The following is a 6,000-nucleotide window of genomic DNA, read 5'->3' as shown; positions in this document are numbered from 1 at the left end:
AGTTAGCAGAAGGAAAGAAATCATAAAGATCAGATCAGAAAAAAATGAAAAAGAAATGAAGGAAACAATAGCAAAGATCAATAAACTTAAAGCTGGTTCTTTGAGAAGATAAACAAAATTGATAAACCATTAGCCAGACTCATCAAGAAAAAAAGGGAGAAGACTCAAATCAATAGAATTAGAAATGAAAAAGGGGAAGTTGCAACTGACACAGCAGAAATACAAAAGATCATGAGAGATTACTACAAGCAACTATATGACAATAAAATGGACAACATGGAAGAAATGGAAAAATTCTTAGAAAAGCACAACCTTCTGAGACTGAATCAGGAAGAAATAGAAAATATAAACAGACCAATCACAAGCACTGAAATTGAGATGGTGATTTAAAATCTTCCAACAAACAAAAGCACAGGACCAGATGGCTTCACAGGCGAATTCTATCAAACATTTAGAGAAGAGCTAACACCTATCCTTCTCAAACTCTTCCAAAATATAGCAGAGGGAGGAACACTCCCAAACTCATTCTACAAGGCTACCATCACCCTGATACCAAAACCAGACAAAGATGTCACAAAGAAAGAAAACTACAGGCCAATATCACTGATTAACATACATGCAAATATGCTCAACAAAATACTAGCAAACAGAATCGAACAGCACATTAAAAGGATCATACACCATGATCAAAGGGGGTTTATCCCAGGGATGCAAGGGTTCTTCAATATACGCAAATCAATCAATGTGATAAACAATATTAACAAACTGAAGGATAAAAACATATGATCATCTCAATAGATGCAGAAAAAGCTTTCGACAAAATTCAACGCCCATTTATGATAAAAACCCTCCAGAAAGTAGGCATAGAGGGAATTTACCTCAACATAATAAAGGCCATATATGACAAACACACAGCCAACATCATTCTCAATGATGATAAACTGAAACCATTTCCACTTAAATCAGGAACAAGACAAGGTTGCCCACTCGCACCACTATTATTCAACATAGTTCTGGAAGTTTTAGCCACAGCTATCAGAGAGGAAAAAGAAATAAAAGGAATCCAAATCAGAAAGGAAGAAGTAAAGATGTCACTGTTTGCAGGTGACATGATACTCTACATAGAGTATCCTAAAGACTCTACCAGAAAACTGCTAGAGCTAATCAATGAATTTGGTAAAGTAGCAGGATACAAAATCTATGCACAGAAATTTCTTACATTTCTGTACACTAATGATGAAAAATCTGAAAGACGAATTACAGAAACACTCCCATTTACCATTGCAACAAAAAGAATAAAATACCTAGGAATAAACCTACCTAAGGAGACAAAAGACCTGTATGCAGAAAGCTATAAGACACTGATGAAAGAAATTAAAGATGATACAAACAGATGGAGAGATATACCGTGTTCTTGGATTTGAAGCATCAGCATTGTGAAAATGACTCTACTACCCAAAGCAATCTACAGATTCAATGCAATCCCTATCAAACTACCAATGGCATTTTTCACACAAGTAGAACAAAAAATTTCACAATTTGTATGGAAACACAAAAGACCCCAAATAGCCAAAGCAATCTTGAGAAAGGAAAACGGAGCCAGAGGAATCAAGCTCCCTGACTTGTGACTATACTACAAAGCTACAATTATACAGACAGTATAGTACTGGCACAAAAACAGAAATATGGATCAATGGAACAGGATAGAAAGCCCAGAGATAAACCCATGAACCTATGGTCACCTTATTTTTGATAAAGGAGGCAAGCATATACAATGGAGAAAAGACAGCCTCTTCAATAAGTGGTGCTGGGAAAACTGGACAGCTACATGTAAAAGAATGAAATTAGAACACTCCCTAACACCATACACAAAAATAAACTCAAAATGGATTAAAGACCTAAATGTAAGACCGGACACTATAAAACTCTTAGAGGAAAACATAGGCAGAACACTCTATGACATAAATCACAGTAAGATCCTTTTTGACCCACCTCCTAGAGAAATGGAAATAAAAACAAAAATAAACCAATGGGACCTAATGAAATGTAAAAGCTTTTGCACAGCAAAGCAAACCATAAAGAAGACGAAAAGACAACCCTCAGAATGGGAGAAAATATTTGCAAATGAAGCAACTGACAAAGCAACTGACAAAAAAACAAACAACTCAATCCAAAAATGGGCAGAAGACATAAATAGACATTTTTTCAAAGAAGATATGCAGATTGCCCACAAATGCTTGAAATAATGCTCAACATCACTAATCGTTAGAGAAATGCAAATGAAAACTACAATGAGTTATCACCTTACACTGGTCAGAATGGCCATCATCAAAAACTCTACAAACAATAAGTGCTGGAGAGGGTGTGGAGAAAAGGGAACCCTCTTGCACTGTTGGTGGGAATGTAAACTGATACAGCCACTATGGAGAACAGTATGGAGGTTCCTTAAAAAACTAAAAATAGAACTACCATACGACCCAGCAATCCCACTACTGGGCATATACCCTGAGAAAACCATAATTCAAGAAGAGTCATGTACCACAATGTTCATTGCAGCTCTATTTACAATAGCCAAGACATGGAAGCAACCTAAGTGTCCATCGACAAATGAATGGATAAAGATGTGGCTCATATATACAATGGAATATTACTCAGCCATAAAAAGAAATGAAATTGAGTTATTTGTAGTGAGGTGGATGGGCCTAGAGTCTGTCCTACAGAGTGAAGTAAGTCAGAAAGAGAAAAACAAATACCATATGCTAACACATATATATGGAATCTAAGAAAAAAAATGGTCATGAAGAACCTAGGGTCAGGACAGGAATAAAGACACAGATGTAGAGAATGTGCTTGAGGACATGGAGAGGGGGAAGGGTAAGCTGTGACGAAGTGAGAGAGTGGCATGGACATATATACACTACCAAATGTAAACTAGATAGCTATTGGGAAGCAGCCGCATAGCACAGGGAGATCAGCTTGGTGCTTTGTGACCACCTAGAGGGGTGGGATAGGGAGGGTGGGAGGGAGATGCAAGAGGGAGGAGATATGGAGATATATGTATATGTATAGCTGATTCACTTTGTTATACAGCAGAAAGTAACACACCATTGTAAAGCAATTATACTCCAATAAAGATGTTAAAAAAAAAAAAAGCCAACCAGATGATGGTAATCCAAGCACCTGAGCTGGAGAGTTGTGGGCAAATGAATGGCAGTCATTTTAAGCCACAGATCTTGAAGTGTTTGCCACACAGCAATAGATAAAGGAAACAACAGAATTGTATATCTGCTGTGCTTTTAAATTGAGGCCTGTTAACTCTGGGTATGCATTGAGGTTTTCAAGATCTATACAATTTTAATATTTTTTTGTTTTTATTTTGATGCTGAGGTAACAATATTTTATGAATTTATTTTTGATAAGAAAAATTATTATATCAATAATAGATATATGCTCATTTTCTTTGATCATTCATGCGAGAATAATATTTGTGTTGAATAAGAATTTAGTTTTTTTAATATCTAAGTTTAAAGAATCTTTGATATTTTTATTAAATGGATTAATACATGTAACATGCTTAAAACTATATTTGGCATATAAATATTTAATGATTGGGCTTCCCTGGTGGCTCAGTGGTTGAGAATCCGCCTGCCAATGCAGGGAACATGGGTTCGAGCCCTGGTCTGGGAGGATCCCACGTGCCGCAGAGCGGCTGGGCCTGTGAGCCATAATTACTGAGCCTGCGCGTCTGGAGCCTGTGCTCCGCAACAAGAGAGGCCGCGATAATGAGAGGCCCGCGCACCGTGATGAAGAGCGGCCCCCACTTGCCGCAACTAGAGAAAGCCCTTGCACAGAAACGAAGACCCAACACAGCCATAAATAAATAAAAATTAAAAAAAAAAAAATAGAGCAATACTTAAAAAAAAAAAAAAAGATTCTTTTAAAAAAATAAATAAATAAATAAATATTTAATGATTAGAGCCATAATTATTGAATGCCTGCTATGTGGAAGGCCTTGCTCTAGAAAGGTAGGACCAGTTATATTCTTTTTCTCCCCAGCTTTATTGCGGTATAATTGACAATTAAAACTTTTATATGTTTAAGATGTACAACATGATGTTTTGCTATATGTATACATTGTGAAATGATCACCACAATCAAGCTAATTTACATATGTGTCACCTCACATAGTTACACTTCTGTTTTTGTGGTAAGAACACTTAAGAACAATTCCCTTAGCAAATTTCAAGTATATAGTACAGATTTATTAACTATAGTCACCATGCTGTACATTAGATGTCCAGAATTTATTCAATCTGCATAACAAACTTTATATCCTTAAGCCAACATCACCCCATTTCCCCACCCATCAGCCCCTGGCAACCATCATTTTACTCTCCATTTATGACTTTAACTTTTTTAGGTTCCACAAATAAATGAGATCATGTAATATTTGTTTCTCTGTGTCTGGCTTACTACACTTAGCAAAATATCCTCCAGATTCATCCATGTTGCTTCTATGGCAGGGTTTCCTTCTTTTTTAAGGCTGAATTTTATGTATTATATATATATATATTTTATAGATTATGTATATATATAGATCATATTTTCTTTATTTATTTATCTGTCGATGGACAGTTAGGTTGTTTCCATCTTTGCTATTGTGAATAGTGCTGCAATGAAATGGGAGTGCAGATATCTCTTCAAGATGCTGATATCATTTCCTTTGGATATATACCCAGAAGTAGGATTATTGGATGGAATGATACTTCTATTTTTAATATTTTTAGGAACCCTTATACTCTTTTCCAGATGCTGTACCAATTTACATTCCCATGAATAGTGTGCAAGGGTTCCTTTTCTCCACATCCTCACCAATACTTGTTATCTTTTATCTTTTTGATAATAGCCATTCTGAAAGGTGTGTGATGATATTTCATTGTGGTTTTGATTTGCATTTCCCTGATGATTAGTGATATTAAACACCTTTTCAATGTCTTCTTTAGAGAAGTACATATGCAGGTCTTTTCCCCATTTTTGTTGTTATTACTGAGTTGAGTTCCTTATATATTTTTGATATTAGCCCCTCATCAGATATATGATTTTCAATTATTTTCTCCTGTTCAGTAGGTTGTATTTCATTTTGTTGATGGTTTCCTTTGCTGTGCAGAAGGTTTTCAGTTTGGTGCTGTCCTTTTGTCTATTTTTGCTTTCATTGTTTGTGTTTTGGGGTCCTACCCAAAAAAATCAATGTCAAGAGGGTGTTTATCTTTGTTGTCTTCTAGTAGTTTTATAGTTTCAGTTCTTATGTTTAAGTCTTCAGTCAATTTTGAGTTGATTTTAAAATATGGCATGAGATAAAGGTCCAATTTCATTCTTCTGCGTGTGGATATTTTCCAAACACCATTTATTGAAGAGACTATCATTTCCACATTGTGTATTTTTGGAACCATTGTCAAAGATTAGCTGACCATAGACGTGTGGGTTTATATCTGGGCTGTCTATTTTGTTCCACATGTCTACATATCTGTTTTTATGCCATAACTATACTGTTTAGATTACTGTGGTTTGCAATATATTTTGAAATCAGGAAGTGTGATGCCTCCAGCTTTGTTCTTGTTCAAGGTTGCTTTGGCTATTTGGGGTCTTTTGTAGTTCTGTACAAATTTTAGGATTGTTTGTCCTATTTTTTTGAAAAGTGCCATTGGAATTTTGATAGGGATGGCATTGAATCTGTAGATTGCTTTGGGTTGTATGGCTATTTTAACAGTATTAATTCTTCCAATCCATGAACATGGAATATCTTTCCATTTATTTGTGTCTTTAATTTCTATCATGAATGTCCTATAGTTTTCCATGTACAGATCTTTCATCTCCTTGGTTAAATTTACTCCTAAATATTTTATTCTTTTTGATGGTTTTGCACATGGAATTGTTATTTTAGTTTTCAGATAGTTTGCTGTTAGTAGATAGAAACACAACTGATTTTTGTGTATTGATTTT

This window comes from Eschrichtius robustus, chromosome 1 (assembly GCF_028021215.1).
Source record: "Eschrichtius robustus isolate mEscRob2 chromosome 1, mEscRob2.pri, whole genome shotgun sequence".
Taxonomy (NCBI): Eukaryota; Metazoa; Chordata; class Mammalia; order Artiodactyla; family Eschrichtiidae; genus Eschrichtius; species Eschrichtius robustus.
Note: the sequence above shows the minus strand (reverse complement) of the source record.